This window comes from Pungitius pungitius, chromosome 6 (assembly GCF_949316345.1).
Source record: "Pungitius pungitius chromosome 6, fPunPun2.1, whole genome shotgun sequence".
In the NCBI taxonomy this organism is placed as follows: domain Eukaryota; kingdom Metazoa; phylum Chordata; class Actinopteri; order Perciformes; family Gasterosteidae; genus Pungitius; species Pungitius pungitius.
The window spans coordinates 12,866,034-12,884,239 of record NC_084905.1 but is presented as its reverse complement, the minus strand read 5'-3'; the positions used below and the strand labels follow the sequence as shown (position 1 = coordinate 12,884,239).

General features: G+C 41.0%; 1 long non-coding RNA gene across 1 annotated transcript; it reads right to left on the bottom strand.

Annotated features, from left to right (window-relative positions):
• Window positions 1-230: 230 nt before the first annotated feature.
• LOC119196745 (uncharacterized) lies at window positions 231-17,883 on the bottom strand. Its single transcript, XR_005114335.2, has 4 exons — window positions 17,848-17,883; window positions 17,597-17,643; window positions 2,695-2,861; window positions 231-1,113 (listed from the first exon to the last, which is right to left on the bottom strand). It is a non-coding gene; the product is annotated as an uncharacterized LOC119196745 (long non-coding RNA).
• Window positions 17,884-18,206: the final 323 nt, after the last annotated feature.

Here is an 18,206-nt window from a genome sequence, read left to right as displayed (position 1 = left end):
AAAAGACATCCAATTGTGCAGTTATTAAAAATAATATGCTAAATATGAGGGCTTAATTAAAACAACAGTCAAAAATGTAAAAGAAATTGAGCTATTGAGACAGATATCTGAATATTTAGAATATATTAATATCTGCAGAAAATAAAATCATTTTATTTATCATTTCTAAAGCTGAATGCTGAAGTTGGACACTCTATATATCTATAGCACATGTAGATATATATATATATATATATATATATATATTTTGTAGGGTAGATTGTGATCGTACATTCTTAGATCAGGGAACCAATGCGATATGACCTTTATAATAAACGCCGTGCAGTTGTTTAACAAAACAATCACAGCAAGGAGCATTTCCAATTTCACTCGATGCCAACAATCAATCATAGGTTCAAAGATGGGACATAGTAATAAAGGCACCTGCGAAACCATTAATGAGCCTTTCTAGTGCAGAGAGACACAGATGCTAAGAGAGACGCAAGCAGGGGAATTGTAAAGAAAGGTCATGCCACAACTTCAAACCGTCTGATCTGAATCAATACAAAATTCAGAGATAAAATATCAGCAGTCCTCCAAGATTTAGTAGCAGGTGATTAATCGCGCTAGCACTTTATTATTAGTCGTATTACTTGTAATTTCAAAGGATATGTGCACAGGACACACTGTCAGCTCTTTGTTACGAAATATCAAAATAAAGTGTTGAACTATTTTCTTGTTTTGTTTCTTTAAAGTGTTGCACTTCATGTTGATGCCGTTGTAATGACCCTACAAAAAGACACTTATGAAATCGACCGCATAAAAGAATGCCTCGAGACACATGAAAGAATCTACAGCAGTGCAGTCTACAACAGTTCTTGTTTGTAGCCTTGACAATGTTGATCCTTTGCACCACTAATGCCCTGAAATAGAGCAGATGAATGGGCCACTCCGCTGGTCATGACAGGGTTTCACGAGCCATCTAGTCTTTTCCTTTTCATGTCATTCCCTTTGGTGAATCCCTGGTCCAAATGTTGTCCCCTTTCTTATGGTCTCAATTTCTGTTCATCAAAAGAAAGGTGAACATATGTTGAAATCCTGTGGCCTCAGCCACAACATTCTGTGCCATTGGAGCTGAAATGGGAGAGATTTGCTGGTAAAGTACAAACACGCATATCAAACATATCATAATAGTGGATAAAACACGAAAAATGTACACGGCACGTATAGAGATACAAGCATGTTCAGACACACACACATACACGCACACACACAGTGGAAACTGGCACACACACACGCATAAACAAACACACACACACACACACACAAACACTGAGGTATTTGATGTTCTCCCTGTTTGAAGCCAAATTCTTGTTATCACTGCTAGCTATAAACCCTGCTCCATTTCCAAGGGTTTTGAGGAGGCTCCGGGCCTTTCATCTGAGAGCCATCGTCTAGAGAGAAGCCAACAGTCTTAGAACCATTGACGTACTGACTGATGGTTAACATTCCAAAACCCTTCTGCTAAATTAACACAGGAAGACACACACACACTCTCAAAGACACTATGCAATCTGACCTCCCTCTCTTCCATCATTAGATATATTTAATTTTTTAACATCATATGAAATCTCTTTATTTAGTCTCTATGGCCCCTACAGAGCACCTCGACCTCTCTCACCTCTGCACCAACTGTCAGTCTTTGTAGGTCTTTATAAAACCATTTTACAGATAGACTACATAGACGTTCGCCATTTAGCCATTTTCTGTCTCACTTCATCAGCAGCTTGGACTTTGAGCAGCACAGACTTCTGGAGGGCGACAGTTCCACTTGTGTAAAAACATCTGGGATGTGGGAGTGGGCTTCAAGTATGTTCCAGCTGCTGCATTTTTCACTTCAGTGAAACGCTGTTTTCAAAGTCCTGCATTTAGGCAACCTAAAGAGCTTCTAACCAATTGTAGGACAAACAGAGAGTTTGAGCTTCAATATGTTTCTAATGCTTGAATTAAGGAAATGTCTTTCGGTGAATGGTGAATACTGTTTGGAAGGCTTGTTAACATCCACCCTTATGTAGCAATTTCTCTTTTATGATGAAAGTAAATGGATGACAATAAACTGCTATTTTATTCCATTTTGGACCTTTTCTCCATTCCCTCAAACAAGCACTGCCAAGATGCTGTGTGACTAATAATCCATGTGAATCTGTGTTTAAGTTTAACTCAATGCAAATTTCTTAAACTCAGCAAACAAATCCACTGATCCAGGATTCTATTGTAATTAATGTGGTGAAAGGTGGTGCGATATTATGCTGGGCTCTAAAGCTAAAGCCAAAATTCTACACATCATAGTTATTTTAAAATATTGTGGCAACCCGGAGGAAGGGAGACCAGATTCAGGTATAAAACAAGAGGCTCAGAGGCAGTAATTGCAAAACAAAAAGGGTCCTTTTAATAACATGGTCATAATAACGGCTCCTTCAGCCAACTTCCAACAGAAATAATTAGTTAGTGCCCCCCAGTCTTCTTCACTGTGTCACCGGCTCCTTCGTCCTGTTAGGGGCAGAGAAGAGAAGAGAAGAGAGGAGAGGAGAGGAGAGGAGAGGAGAGGAGAGAAGAGGAGAGGAGAGGAGAGGAGAGGAGAGGAGAGGAGAGGAGAGGAGAGGAGAGGAGAGGAGAGGAGAGGAGAGGAGAGGAGAGGAGAGTCCCGGTTGTTACCTCTTCTCAGCTGCTGGGACTCCTCTGTCTCCTGTTGCGTCGGTGTCCGTCCCTCCTCCAGTGTCTGCTCTGCTCCTTAGATATATCCTCTACCTGCAATTAACTGATGGCCCTCAGGTGTGACCAATGCCACATTCCTAGTGGGTGCAGCGTTTTCTGAACATTTCCTAAGAACCCAGGCAAAATAGTACAATAACATATATTATTATGGTTTGTATCTTGTCTTCAACACACAAATAACTTTCTTCTATAATCAGCCTGTTAATGTGTGATTGATTAAAGGAGAAAACGCTAGACTGAAAATGGAGCGCTAAAAGTAAAGAGAGAGAGAGAGAGGGAAGGCAGGCTGAGGGTTGAGGGTGTACTTAACTCTGTTGTTCTAAAAATGTTCACTTCCTTTTTGAACACATATTTGATTTACTATTTGGCAGTATTTCAATGCACTTTTACCCTCCATTTTCAGCAGAGGAGGAGTTAGTTGACACTCGATTCAGAAGCTCCACCAAAAGCTGGGGGATCCCTGGAGAATCACTCATTCATTCAGCTTTTCCATCAGCCCATTAGACTGGCCATCAGCCAACATAACTGCTTCCTGTTTTTCTAAGACACCTTCTTCATCCTCAGTATAATTCACTTGTTTGAGAAACTTCCATTGGGGAGATTTCGTAGATTACTTTAGCCCGAGGATTCTTGTGCATCTATCAAAGTGAAACTGAACCAAATATCAGGAGAATGTGGTGCATTCATCCCTGCAATTCATCGCCGACTTAAAAGCCAGAGGATTGGATTTAGATTTGAATCTACAGCACCAGCTGTACTGGTGTTGTTGAAAAAGTGCCTCAATGTGGACCATAGAGGAAAAAAGTAAAGGGTCAAAATGTGTAATTGGATTTCACAGATGCCACCATTTCCATTGACTTCCTTTATTGAAAGTTGAATACAGTGTGAGTGCATCACTGACGGAAAGTAGTCACCTTCTTTAATATAGGAGAAATAATAGTTAGGCTCATAGTAATGCAAATGCACGGTTTTTCCGAGTGACTGTAGCCCACATACGTATTGAAATGCTGCTAAATCCTGTTAACTGGAAAATGTCTGAATCATTTACATGTAGTCATACTTTACACAACCAATATTTTGCATGTATCTAATACTGCATGTGCTGGTAATATAAACCAATAGATGATTGCTATTACATGTATGCCTGCTACACATTAGCCAAATAGAAATACATAAGGTGAAAACAGAAAAACAGAATAGTGTTTTTCATACATGTAGAGCATAAATTATGTCCAATCGTGCAAGCTCGATGCCACCGTCGAACAGCTAGTCAATGGAGAGGGCAGGGAGAAGCAATGGAGCGAAGTAATGTGTAATCTTACTACTCAATGGGCTGTGCCCAGCAACGGGCCTCTGAATGCTGAAAGTGTCAGAGAGATAAATAGCAGAGTGTCCCCCTCGAAAAACATGATTAATACCCCGGCTAGTGACGCCGCTGAAGATGAAGTGGGAGCAGCTGGCTCAGGCAGCGTAGGCACGCAGGGAGAGGTGGGAGGGGGGACGGGAGCGAGCGCAGCGGAGCAGAGAGGGCAAAGAGTAGGACACACTGGCAGCTAGGGGAAAAGGAAGGCAAGGCAAGGGCAATCCGGGCCACCTTTAGTTTCACGGAACACTATCTCCCTTTTACTCCCCCCTTATGCACCTTTTGTTTATTTCACCCCCTTTATTCTGTCATGGTTTAGCACTTAAATATTCTGCAGCCACTCAATTACCTGAGGTTGTGTGGTGTTTGTGAACAAACACATTCAGGATTTTAGTGACACAAATTTACTTCCGTGTGAAAGCATGAGAGCATGAAAGTTGAAGGCTGTGTCCTTTAATTATACACATCTCACAGGAATTTCAGCCCAACGCAGCCCCACAGTTCATGACCTTGCCATTTATGCCTTCGGGAAGAAAACAAAATATCCAAGTAGTGCTGAGTGGGGCCTATTTCTGTTGAAACTCTCAAAATACAGTACACAACACAGAGACTTATAGGGTTTGTTCTGTTGTGTAAGTAAACATGTCGAGGGGTGGGCTACTTTTTCATGGTTCAGGGGCCTCAACCCTCCCCTCACACAATTAACTTTTCCAGTGTAATGAGATGATTGATATGCTGGAAGTGTGTGCTTTAAGGAGATATTAATCATTCCCTCTGGTAATTTTAATCATGCGTTCCATCATCCCCAGCTGCTGAGGATCACCTTCCTAGCAAACAAAGGGCGGCCACGCCACTTGCATAGTCATTCTGTTCTAGTTTAACTTTATTTTATGCTGGTTCCTCCCATCTGTTCGCACAAGCCTCCACAGCCCACGTTGCACGTTGACAAGCTGGGAAAGCAATGTGTGGGTGGGTGATTGTGTGTGTGTGTGTGTGTGTACATGTATGTGTGTAAACCTTCGAAACACAGGCATCTTTGAAATGGTAAATCTAATCCTCCAGTTCCGTGACTTGCTGATACACCGCCATCAGCCACCTCCACCAACACGTACAGTAATGCATACAAACAGCGTGCACACACACACACACACACACACACACACACTCACACGGTCTAAAACACCACACAATCATTATGAAACACGTGCTATTGCACACACAGAGATGTATACACAAGCACATACACAAACACACACATGCACCACATGGTGTGGGCAATATGTTAGAGCAAAGCATTATTTAGCCTTTGAACCATTCACTTTATCGGAAGTATGAATATATGCTGCAGGGAAGATTTGTTCAGATGACAAACAACTTGGAGACTATTCCCCTCCTGTGACTGCTTTGAAAGTCAAAGAGTCTCATATATTCCCAAAACACTGATTAGTTCATGTTGAGTGCCTCTATTGTGCTGTACTCTACATCTGCTTGTTGTTCTATGTTTTCACCGAAGGCTATGTAGGATTTCGAAGGGTATTCCACAATCAAAAGCATTTCTCCTATGACTTTTATTCAGCTGCTGTGCTGTCGAAGGAAGACCACAGGGACTCTGACTATGTAAAAGCAGAGGCCGCGTGCCTCTCTCTGTAGGAACGCGTGTCACATTTATATCTGCAATATAACCAAGTCAGAGTATCAGCTGATCGTATAGTAACAGAGATGTTAAACAGTTTTAGAAAATGTATAGTGTGACAAAAAATATTACATTAACCAAAGTTTTGCTACACAAAACTTGTATAACAAGACATAGATGTTCCAGAAAAATGTACCAAAACCTGACAAGTGTTGTAAATGCACCCTTTATCATGTACAAAATTAATGACAACCAGCTGACAGATATTCCATCATCAATGCAGAAGTTTTGGAAAGTTATTGAAGGGGGCTTGTCTGGCTGTGTACAGATTAGCATTGCCTGCGTGTGCTCAGAGGCCAATGCAAAGTAGATAGGTTAATCCCCAGGACGAGTTGATAGGACACATCCCTAAATGCTCTGAGCTTCGCTGCTTCTAAAAGCCCATTAATTGTGCTCAATGTAAAAAAAGTAATTTATTTTTAAGTCTAGCCTCATCTGTTATCTGTGGCACACTTCTGCAAAGTACATAAAGGTAATAGAGGGGCTATTCCCCACTTATTGTCTAATAATGATGAATGAATGGCCTGGGAAGTGACAGGTATTTAGTGGTTTTGTGAATAGAACGGCCTTCTACTTGAAACTTTCCTGAAAATCCGTTTTTGCTCACTGCTCAGGATGAATGGCAAACTTTAATGTCAGTGTCAGTTTCAGTAAGAAATACATTATAAAGAAGCAGTTTAAAGAAAACACAGAGACACCCAAAGGAGATGGGAGGGAGAGCAAAGAAAGAGTTTTTGTCTGTTTTGATATTCTAAGAATTTGTCTCTTTGATGCTCTACTTATAAGCTTTATAAATGGCTTTTAATTGGGTGTAAATGCTTCAGTTTTGTCAGTACATTAAATAAATTCTCCATTGAAAAAAAGGAAGAATTTTACATGTTATTATGACTTCCTTCTTATCACCAATCTAGATTGCGCCGATGGAGCAAAGCACCTTATAGAAACAATTCTGCAAACTGTGCTTGCAAAGAAAACATGATGCCTGCTGGCTGGCCCCCATTATTTCCACCTTGCTTTATCCTGGCACTCCTGCTCCACTGCATGACTAAAAGACAATTAATCCTAATAATCAGGGCCTTAGACATCATTTCTCATTCTGGCAGGCCTCTTTTTCCATAGGGGCACAGAGGGAGGGCCCAGATCAGCCATGGAACTCTGCTGCACAGATGAACCTTTTACAGATGTTGAGTGAGCGGCCCTGTTAATCGATTAGCCATCTTACACCCTCACACATAAAAAAGCTGAAGGTGACATTTCATCATGTCACGTCTACCACTAAAATGCAAGACGCCCTGGATGTGGTACATAGCTGGTTTGGTATTCTAAGCAATGTCATGCTAATTGCAACAAAAATAAACGTAATAATAAACAGATAGAAATGTGGGTGCTTGTTACAGCTTGTTTGGAGGCATCGGTCCAACATGTTGGCACCATTTGTTTTAGTCACAGTAAACAAGATATATGTTGTAAACATATTTCACTAAAAGCTTTCTGCTGAGGCAACAACTCTTAAAATAAGCAGGATTGCATGCTGCAAATGTGCACTTCCTTTTGTCAGCAGTGCCAGAGCATAGTGACACCCTTTCATGTCACAGCAGAAAGGCTGTGATGCAATGTTTGACTTATCAGCATGGGGACCTAATCTTCTGAAATTAGAGTCCAAATGTTTGGTGAGTGATACAGGCGCTGTGTGTGGAAGCAGAGGGAGTGCCATGACCACCGCAGACAGGAGGCCCAGGCAAACAAGCAGATGCTAAGGGGCTGCTTTCGATGCGGAAGAGCAGAAATCACCATCACAATGCAGCAATTATGTCTGTCTCAAATTCACTATGCTGGAGCACAGTGTGTTCTCACAGAGTCTCAGCAGCACTCACAGCATCCCACACAACAAGCTCATTAGAACGGCACGTCCTACCTCTGATTTAGGATGGAGGAATTAATGCAAAAGCACCTGGTCTGTAAGAGCCATCCATCCTTCCACATACAGCTGGCCAGGCTCAGGTTATTCATTATCTGCTTTAAAAGTGTGAAATGTGGCAACCCCTGTTCAGTTTTAAGCTACACCTCTCTTTTTCCAGAGTGCTATGTGAGGGGCAGGCATATTAATCACACTCACAGCCACTAATGCTAACAATCAGTCAACACAGTTGGCCAGGCTCTCCATCTCCTGTGACAGGGAGGTTTGTCCTGAGGCCTGCGGATTCGTCCCGCTATGTCCGCCTCTAGGACAAAAAAACAAAACATGGGGAGAGATATGACTCTTTCAACATTACATTATTTTGTAAATTACGGCAATGCTGAAAATGTACATGAACTGTGTGATTGCTGGAGTAGGAAACATACTTAATGCACATTAATGTACAAATGAAGACGGAAAATCCCAAGAACAGATACAATTTGGGAAAACTAAATTGTCATGGATTTTATACAACATGGATACAACATATGTCAAACAGTCAAGTTTTGATAAACTAACAGCTGGCTAGTTCAACTCAGAGGAAACTTCCTACTGGGCAAGAATGATCTCTTCCCGAGTGCCATCCGGCAGCAGCATGAGGCAGAACCAGCATGTTTGGATTCCTACTGTACAACAAGAAAGTGGCTCGTCTTGTCAACTTCAATCTGACAAGTGTAACATTGACACAAATTAATACAAAACCTGCACAATTAATTTAATCCTGTGCTCCAGCTTACAAAAAACTGATGAATGAACACATATTATTTGAGTATTTGTCTGCGTGGCGCGTCTATTTGTGTGTTTTGCATTTGTGTGTATTGCATTTGTGTGCAGTTTCATTGCTCAAAAAGAAATGCTAATTATTGGGCTTCAGGTAGCGTAAAATGTACAGCTGTGCTGACTGTCAGTGCTCGATGGACTATTGAGCTGGTGTACAACTTGACAGTGGGTGGTGTCTCTCGCTCTCATCCTAGGAATCACCCAGTGGCATTGCCATATTCTGCCAACGTCAATCAGCAGGTAGCTTCTAAAGCACAAGGGAATAACGCCGTACCTGACTTTCTGTACTCAAACCATTTCGATTCCCTCCCTTCAGTGTCTGTAAAATGAAAAGCTAGAACGTCACTTTATGTTGACCTCTACTGGAGTCAAGGCTTCTGTTTAAATGCCTCAAGGACAGGTTAGTTTTTATAGTTAGAATCAGTTTAATGCTTAACTTGTGCAAATACTTGGGTTGAGCCTTAATATCAGAATTTTACATCACTTCACCTTCACTGGTAATAGCCAGATGGTCGCGACAGTCCGTGCACAACACTTATAAGTGGGGTCTGCTGGTAACAGCTGCCTGGTATGTTTCACTGCTCTACATGACTGTACACCACAAGTCACGGCTATTTGTTAATAAGAATGTTTACTCTCAATACCCATGTTCAGCCAGATTGTTGGATCTTGGAAACAAACTTTATAGACCAGCTTGATGTCAAATTTGATTACTTAATTTCTGAAAAATTCCAGATGTTGATTCTTCACCTAAGGGGATTGCCGGCACTTGCGTTGACAGAATTTGGACCCATGTGCTGTCGCAATAAAGCGCAAATATGCACTCAGAGTAGCATTAGAAAAGATGATAGAAAATGGGTATTTAGCAATTAATATAATTATGTATTACATTGATTTGAATACGGCCGCCATCTACAGCAAAAGAATACACATCAGCCAATAAGGATGAAGGTATTCTTATGCATTTAACTTATTCAGTTCTTTAGGTGACCACTAAACTACAAATTTGGTTACAGGAATGTTCGGCTACTGTGTTGGACGATGACCCAGGGACTCCAGAGGCTCTGCTAGCTTTGCATGTGGTTAACCCGCTGCTCAACCATTATGGTTCAAGGAGACCAGTCACACCGGGGCTGGGGTCACTGTCCGAAGACCCGATTTGCTGTGAATTCCAAAAGAGGGACCACTGCTGTGACTTGATGTGGGGAGGATGGGCTCTCTTGCTAACCTTTGTGGCTAATGTGTGAGGTGGTAGTTAATAGCAGGGTGATACTGTTGCACACGTCATTAGGGGGCCACTCTGCCTTTACATCCAGAATTGATCCCTCGCTAAGTTTTAGATAGTATTAGTATTTTTCCTGCTATCCCCTCATTTTACTGTTACACCACGATCCAACATATCAAGCTCACAGACCATAAAATCCTGAAAAAAGAGAAAATCTGTATTGATTAAGTGATCTGGTCAGACCTTTTGATTGGCCACTAACTGATTAAAGGGCCTCTGGGAAGGGTCAACTATTATATCTGGTTGTTAAATTAGGACTATTGCACATGAGATGTTACGGAGAAGACCGTACTGTGATTTTGGAATGCATTTTTAGTTAGCCACGAGGAACCCTCACCCTCACCCACTTCCCTACTTTGTAATCACTGTCTCCCCAAGAGTTGCCCGACCTTTGCAACCATTTGCTGAATGATGGGGTTAAAGGGTTCATCCTGATAGCAAAAACATTGTGTAGTGTTGTAATGCAAAGACAATTAAGTCTATTGAGCATCATTAGTTGGTTAGGCCAATAATCATAAAACAGCGACAATTGTTGTTTGTCAATATTATCATACGTTTAACCTTCACATAATGTCTTTGAATTGTCTTGTGGATACAGTAACACTTTCTGTGGTGGTGAGGTTGTGAAGCTCGTCCTCCGAACACTCTGAACATTATGTCATGGTATTACTGTAAATTTAGTTTTAAAAAAATTTAGTTTGTGTTGCACAGTTCTTTGTTTGTACAGTTCACTGCAGACATACATGCCATTGATCATGTACAGTTGAATTACACCAACTCACACTTGCCGAGTCAAAGAGCACAACGGGGAGATGTTCAAAATAAGCTGTAAAGGGAGAAAATGTAAAACATAGCATATGTAGTAGAGCAGGATTGAAACTCACTTGGCTGATTCCGTCGCCCGAGGGAGAGCTAACACTAAAATGCTCTTTGACCATGAAATGGCCCTGCCTGGTAATGGTGGTTAATGGCTGTAGGGTGCAGTGGTGCCGTAGCTGGGCAGGAGGGAGACCTAACAGGGGCATGCTGTCTGCTCCAGTAGGCCCCATCATATGGGGCAAAAGGAAAGGTTTGGGTGTTTGGATAGTAGTGATGTTTTGCTTGAAATTACAAATGTGAGTGTGCTGCAGTTAGGACACTCTATATGTGAAGACATCAATTAAAATGAATTGTCAATAAAAAGGCCATTTTTGGGGTCGTAGTTTGGTTTCCTTTTCAACAAAGAATGAAGACAATGTGAAGACAAGCTGTTTAATGGAAAGTGTCAGCAAGACATACTTTGCATCCTGAAGCATCAACAACAAAAATATTCTATTGCCGACAATGCGTTTTTACTTAATTTGAGTTGATGAAAAACAAGGCTCACATTTAGATTTACTTTTTTCCCCATAATCTACATCTTAAGAGATGACTAATACTGACCCCAAACTTCTCTGCACCCTTGTATCAGATTCCGTTTGATTCAGTTCACCTTTTTAGATTAGACCATATGTTTTACCCTTTGTCCTTTGACCAAACTGTAGTTTATGCAACTGTTCACTTGGGTCCAGCTTTGTCATGACTTGAAGGCCCTCTGACCACTGACATATTCTCCTATAACTGTAAGGTTTCACCAAGCTGAACTCCTGAAAGAGCAAAAACCCAGAGGCAAAACGTGGGTGTCAAGACCTCATCAAAGCCATGGCAAAATATGTGCCTACCACCAGCAGATGAGGTTACTATTTGAAAGCCATCTGGCAATATAGCATGTGACAGTACAGAGGTAATGCATGCATTGTTGCCTCAATGTGTCTTCCTCTATAGGTCATTATCAAGAGACAAGACATTATACCAACAGATTGTGCAAGTAACCTTGCCTTCCCTTTAAGTTGTTTTTTCAGATAACAAATAATATATTTATGTATTGTTTTCAAAGCAATTAAAACATATTTCATTGAGGGAGCATTTTAACCAGATGGATTGGTAAAAGCATTAATTAACTGAAGGACAGTGTAGTTCCTTCTTCTGAAACATCTAATGATTAAACTGATTATGATATCATTTTTCAGTAATGATATTGTTCACTGGCTGATATTAAAACTTGCAATTTTACCAGCCTTTTTATTGATACGGCAAACTAATTAGCATTTCCTACATTTATACAGAGCAACATGAGCATTCATTTTAGCGTATGTTTCTGCCCACCAAATGAACGTTTAATATTAACTCCATTGTTAGCTCTTTGTTAGGTCTCCACGATTTGTAAATATGCATTTGGAAAATAGTTGCTAAACGCGGAAATATGTTAAATTAACAGCTAAACAGCCGTTTGGTGGTGTGCATTAAGGGGAAAAAAAGATGTGAAATTTGCTATAGAGCATTATGTAAATGAGGGAAAAGCATTTAATTAATACACTCATAACTACAGACTTTACATACAAATGATGTTGTTTTTATAAAACATTTGGTTAGAACTGGTTGTGTTTTCTTTTTGACTGATGAAATAAAAAACTGGAATTTTTGTGCTTTAAACTTTTCCCTCACGATTTCTTCTGGGGAAAGTGTTCAAGTCAATGTTTATTTGTTTTGTACATTTAGTCTTGCTGCAAATCTTTACCACCTTATTATTGAGTTACCAAACATGCACATGTGTCCAAAAGCATATCTCATGTTATAAACAGACATTTATAAAACTATAACTGCACAGACATACACTTCCATATTTCTTAGATTAAGATGCATTAAGACCATAGAGCACAACCAGTTTTAATCTGATTTGACGAAGAGTTGTGATTAGTGACTGAATCATCCGCTGTGGTGAGGAGAGAGGGAGACAACTGAGGGGTTAAGCTGCAAACCTCTTCTGACAAACCTTGTCTGAGAAGGCTTTAGCGGACAAAATGACAAGTGAAATATGGGGTCAATTATCAGTCATTCATCAATGAACCCATCCTGTCATCATTTGAATTTCGAGCACTAGGCAATATTAACCTTCTTAACCCTGAGACGCTTAAGACAGCTTGGCGATGCCTTAGACTGACAGGCACAGTATCAAAGTAACTGTTGGGTGTCACTGTTATAAATGCCGTCAGTCCCATAAAGCCATGGAGGAAATGGTACCATCATGATGCTGGGCACTTAAATAGTTCTCATAAAACTCTCATCATAAATGCCTTAAATTGAGGCTTTAGGCAACTCATTGTAGACTCTTGAGACACAGCATGTTGGGGCTATTGTCTAAGAATCGTTTCCAACTTTGCCTGTCCTTTGCGATCTAATAGATAGTTTTGCCAAGTAAAGCTGTCAAGTGCCAGGAAAAGGCTCAAGGGTATTTAATATAATTGTTATGATCTACATGAATGGGATGAGCAATATGGCCTTAATGTAAAGTGGGTACTTGTGTGACCTCTGCTGACCTTAAAGTTCACTGGACTTAAGTTAGTCTGAGATAAAGTTACATCCACTGGGAGCTGGGCGATATCCACTTACTGCCATCGGCTTGTGGGAGATGTGGTTGACACAAGGAACCGTGACTTCTAACACTATACAAGATTAACTGTGACACATGATCCGCAGGCTCCAAACGTAAGCAATAGTTTTATCAAGTTCACTATCTTTGTAAAATAATAACTGCGGAGATAAGTCTTGCCACACTGAAGTTGCATTTTGCTTCCTGTCCTGCATTCAGCTGTTATATTCTCTGTTGGTAGATTACTCGCTTTGTCCCCATCAAAGCATTAGGAATTGAGCCATTTTCTCTGGCCTCTCATTCAGGTGAAAAGAGAGCAAGGAAGGAGTCGGTAGAAGTAGCTTGCAGTGATATGCAGGCCAAACGTGGATCCTTTCTTACAGGAGTAACACTCCAACAGAGCGAATCAGCAGCTTTCCACTGAAGCGAAGAATGAGATCACTGGGCTTTATATGCAAGGTCAACTTTGAGGCAAGACGCGTCGTGTTTAAAATTCAGCCCTATCCTCACCGAACACTTGAAAACACACTGTGCCAGCCGGGGAACCTGCTTGCCATTATGCAAAGAGGCGGCGGGCTTAAAGTAAATACGTAATCTTAATGAATGCTGAGATCTGTGGAGGTGGGAGTGGGGGTAGACCAAGTCAAGTAGAGAAGGGTCAGAAACACGGGGTGAATAATCTTGTGTGTCAACAAGACAGAAGTAGCTCTCTATTCCCACATGTAGCCATTTTTACAGTAAACAAAATTCAAGTTTTCTGACAAAATATGAAAGACTTCAGAAAGAACCTTTTTCATACAAGAAAGTTTTTTCAAAACATGAAGAAGAAATTACCGCTGGCGATAAGAGAAACATGTGATAGATCAATGGATGTTAATGGACACTAATAGCAAAGGGAATTATGTTTGCAGCCGTAATCAACAGGTTTTTTAACTTATGATTTTAGACTGCTAAACATTACAAAATACTGTAAACCATATGTTTATTCCTTCTATTGAAGAGCATGCTTACATTTGTCTTGTATATTTTGTGACCTATGTCATTTGCCCCAACTTGTCTCAGATGTATAAATTTAAAACAAAAAGACAGCCATTAGAGAATGTGTCACACAATATAGGGGTCTTGTTTTGGCCTCATGCCTGCTGGCTGTGTCCTTTGCTTTGCCCACTTTGCTCTGCGAGACTGCCAGGACATTGAGCCTGACACATCAGAACTGCTGCTCTCTTGGTGCCCTCTTTCATTCGCACTATCACAGAGTCAAACCCTGCAGAGACGAAGCTGTCCAGAGACTGAGCCCTGCTGGGTTTGACTGGGCCAAGATCCGATCAAGCCTCGAGGAGAGGGTCATCCTCTTCCCTGACTTCTACTTGCTATGATCTCTGAACCGATTCTAAAAGGCCCGTGACTTGATTTGAGCAGACAGTCCCCCTTAAAAGCAGCCTTTGGTTTGGCTTCTGTAGCCTGGAACGGGAAGAGCAGGGTCAGGCTACACACAGGCAGGAAAAAGCTGAGGCAAAGGCAGTTTGTGATGGGGGGGCGGGGTTGGGAGGAAACCAAGCTGATAGCCATGCTCCAGGTGCAGATGGCACACTGTTTTATGTGTGGCCTCAATGGATTATGTCAGCCAAGCTACTGGAGGCATATAATATGGAGAGATCACACAAAAACATTGTCAACCAAAATTCAAAGATTCATTAACAAAGGTCATCTCCATGACAGCAAATGCCTAATAGATGGCCGAGACTCTCGAAGTCACCACAAGGATAAAAGCAGGCTGAATAAAGGAGCCTTTAAAATGAGGACAGAATTTCTAATTTCACAACCTCACAAAAGGTTTGTACTGTAAATTGTATTGCCTTCATACAGGATATTGTTGAGAGCATCTCACTTACATGGGATCCAGGCAAGTCATTTGAAATAACAATTTTCAAATGAAAAGCTTTACCTATAGCTCCATACCACAAACAACATTTCACTTTTTTATACATGTACAAATTATAAAAAAGGAATAAGAATGTGGATTGTTTATTCAAGCTTCAAATTATTATAATTATATGTAATACTACTTCTGCATGTTATGATGGCACTGCCCCCAAGGAGCTGGGCCTGCAGCAACCCTTAAAACCCATAATGGTCGAAGGTCAGAAAAGGGGAAGCAAAGATCCAAGTCCCATCCTATTGTGTGACATGTTTCCTTCGCCTGCTCGCCCCAAAGGCTTAGTGTCAGTGTTAACACTTCAAACACTCAATATCTTCACAAAACACAAAGGACACTACTGCTTGCTATCCACATCATTTCTGCCAGGAGCAGAGATATAGATCCTTCCCAAAGGTCACTTCAGCTGACGTTTTAATGATTAAGCAAAGCTTTGTTGTTTGACTTTTTTCCTGTTGCAAAATCTACTTTTAGGAGCAAGTTGAGTAGTTTGTCCAATATTATGAAATATGATACATTTTATGTGTCAAATTTACATTTTAATGGGTGCTTGTTTTTGTTGGATAACTGTTTACAGATTATTCTAGGTTGGGTAATCCAAATCAAATGTCAATGAGGGGAAAAAAGGTCCGATAATGGTTTGCAGATTGCCTTTTCTTTAACCACAATTCATATCTTTAAAGTACTGTTATTGTTGGTATCATACAGAATAATGCTTCAACTCGGATTCAAACATCTATGAGGAGAATGGGTGAAAAAAGCATACTAAAATGTTTCTTTTAAATACAAACAAAGTGGATCTTTCTTGATAACTTTCCTTGTAGTGTAGTGTAAAGCTTCTGCAACAGCCTGCTCCTGAATCAGTCACGAGACAAGACACCTGAGTCCACCGTCTACTCTGTCACACATTTATGGAATCATGCACCAGAACACCGACAATGTCGCTGGCTATTCTCTCAAGACCGGGATCCAATTTCAAGCAGGCACGGGTGATTCGAGAATCATTCTGGTTAGCTTCCTGTTTTTAGCCTGCTGCTCTGGGTGTAACTCAAAGGGATCTCCAGTTACCTTGGAATGTGTTCCTGCTCGTAAGGTGGTGATAAAACACCTTATTTTATGGGTCGCTGATTACTCACTGTACCCCGATGTGTGTGCAGAAACCAATCTTAGCAAGAACAAAACTCCGTATTCGGGCTCTACATATTTACAGTATCATACGATTTTGTATTTCTTTCCCATTTTCCCTGCAGACATAAAAAAAAGAAAAATCTGTGGCAGTTAAATATATAATTGTTTGTTCAAGTGTGTTTTGCACAGTGTGAGACCTTCCGATTGCTGCACCAAGTAGAATGCACTGCAGGCAGTCTCTTGAGGGAAGGTCTCATTTTGTGCCTCCTGCCGTGAAATATTCAGTCCGTCCTGAAATAATATGGGACTAGTTTCAAGTCTTAGCACTTTTCAAATACGCTGGCAATAATGGACAGGGCATGACATGAAGCACAGTCTCTCAAAGCAAGGGGAGCAGAGGTTTTAGCTGCAGAGCCAAGGTTTCACATAACACCACAGTTGAAGTGCTGTCTACGTTTATAGTGTATTTATTAGTTACTGGAGTCTGTGAGTTCCTCCCAACCAATTTAGTCATACTGTACAGGGTTTGGCTCGGGTATAATTTAAATTCATATCCCAGAATTATATCTAAATACCTAAGTAGGATACTATAGAGTCCCTAATTATATTTTCATATTTCACTGCTTTTTGCATATCATCAGAGTATCTGAAGTTCATTCCGACTTAAAAAGAAAGTGCACATTAAATGCACAGAGAAGTGCAAAAGAATGTTATAGATGGGGCTTTGGTGAAAGGATTCAAGGATTTAACAGTCCCACATCCTCTCAGTCTGTCCTTCATCTCTAATAATCAAGCTTGGCCACAGAATATCCCTCTGGATGGAAAAAAAGCATGTTGCCTGTCCGCTGCTCACTCATCTTTAGACTGCCAGTCTTGGGTCTTCCTCTTGAAGTCTTCTGTCACATTTATGGCTTCAAACACTAAGCACAGCCCTTTTTTAACACTGCCATGTCTTTAAAGCGAGATATCTTTTTTTGTACTACATTAGCATGAGATGAAAGCCAGCGCGTCTGATGCAAAGGAAGCCCTGAGAAGGCTGGACCACAGACACTGTATGAACTTGTTTTTTGCTGTACACCAAGGGCCACCCAAATAAGCCAATGGTTTCGGCTCAGGTGAAGTAAAATTGTCTCAGTCCAAATTATTCCTGCATATTTATCTGTACTAGTAATGCCACTGCAGACATATTTATGAATGAATAGTTCTATCGATCAATATACATCACTCAATTTGACTATAAAATGATACTCACCTAAAGCAGTGTGGATGACAAATTACTCCAGCAGCCTATAGCACAATCTGAAACATTAAACACAAATACTATGTTTTTCGATTATAACATCCCTTACAGAAAAAGTGTTTTTTCTTTACTCTTAAACCAACTATCAACCCTGAAAACACCTAATGCAAATGCATGCATTAAACGCAAAATTATTCATAATAAGTAACAAGAAATAAAAACAAAAGTTTTCAAGTTTTAAAAAGAGAGTATTTATTGCTTACCCGCAAGGCTGCCGTGAAGCTCCAGCAGCAGGAGGAGCGACACCGGAACGTCCACTGAGCGGCGCCGCAGCCCGCGACTTCCCCGCCGCAGCCGCCTCTTCGCGCTGCCTCCCCGCGAGCACGCTGCAGGGGCGCGCGCGCACACACACACGCGCACTCCGTGTTGGGTTACAATGACAAGGGCCCTGTCTGGCCCACGACTTTTAGAAAGATAATATTACAGGTAGGTGCAAGCCGTGGACCGTGTCGCTATCGATAGACGAATTAAGCATTGAAAAACAAGACCGTGACCCAGAAATTCTCGCTTTAATCGGGTCACCGTGCTTGTTTTCAGCTCTGAGTGATAATGGCACCTCTCA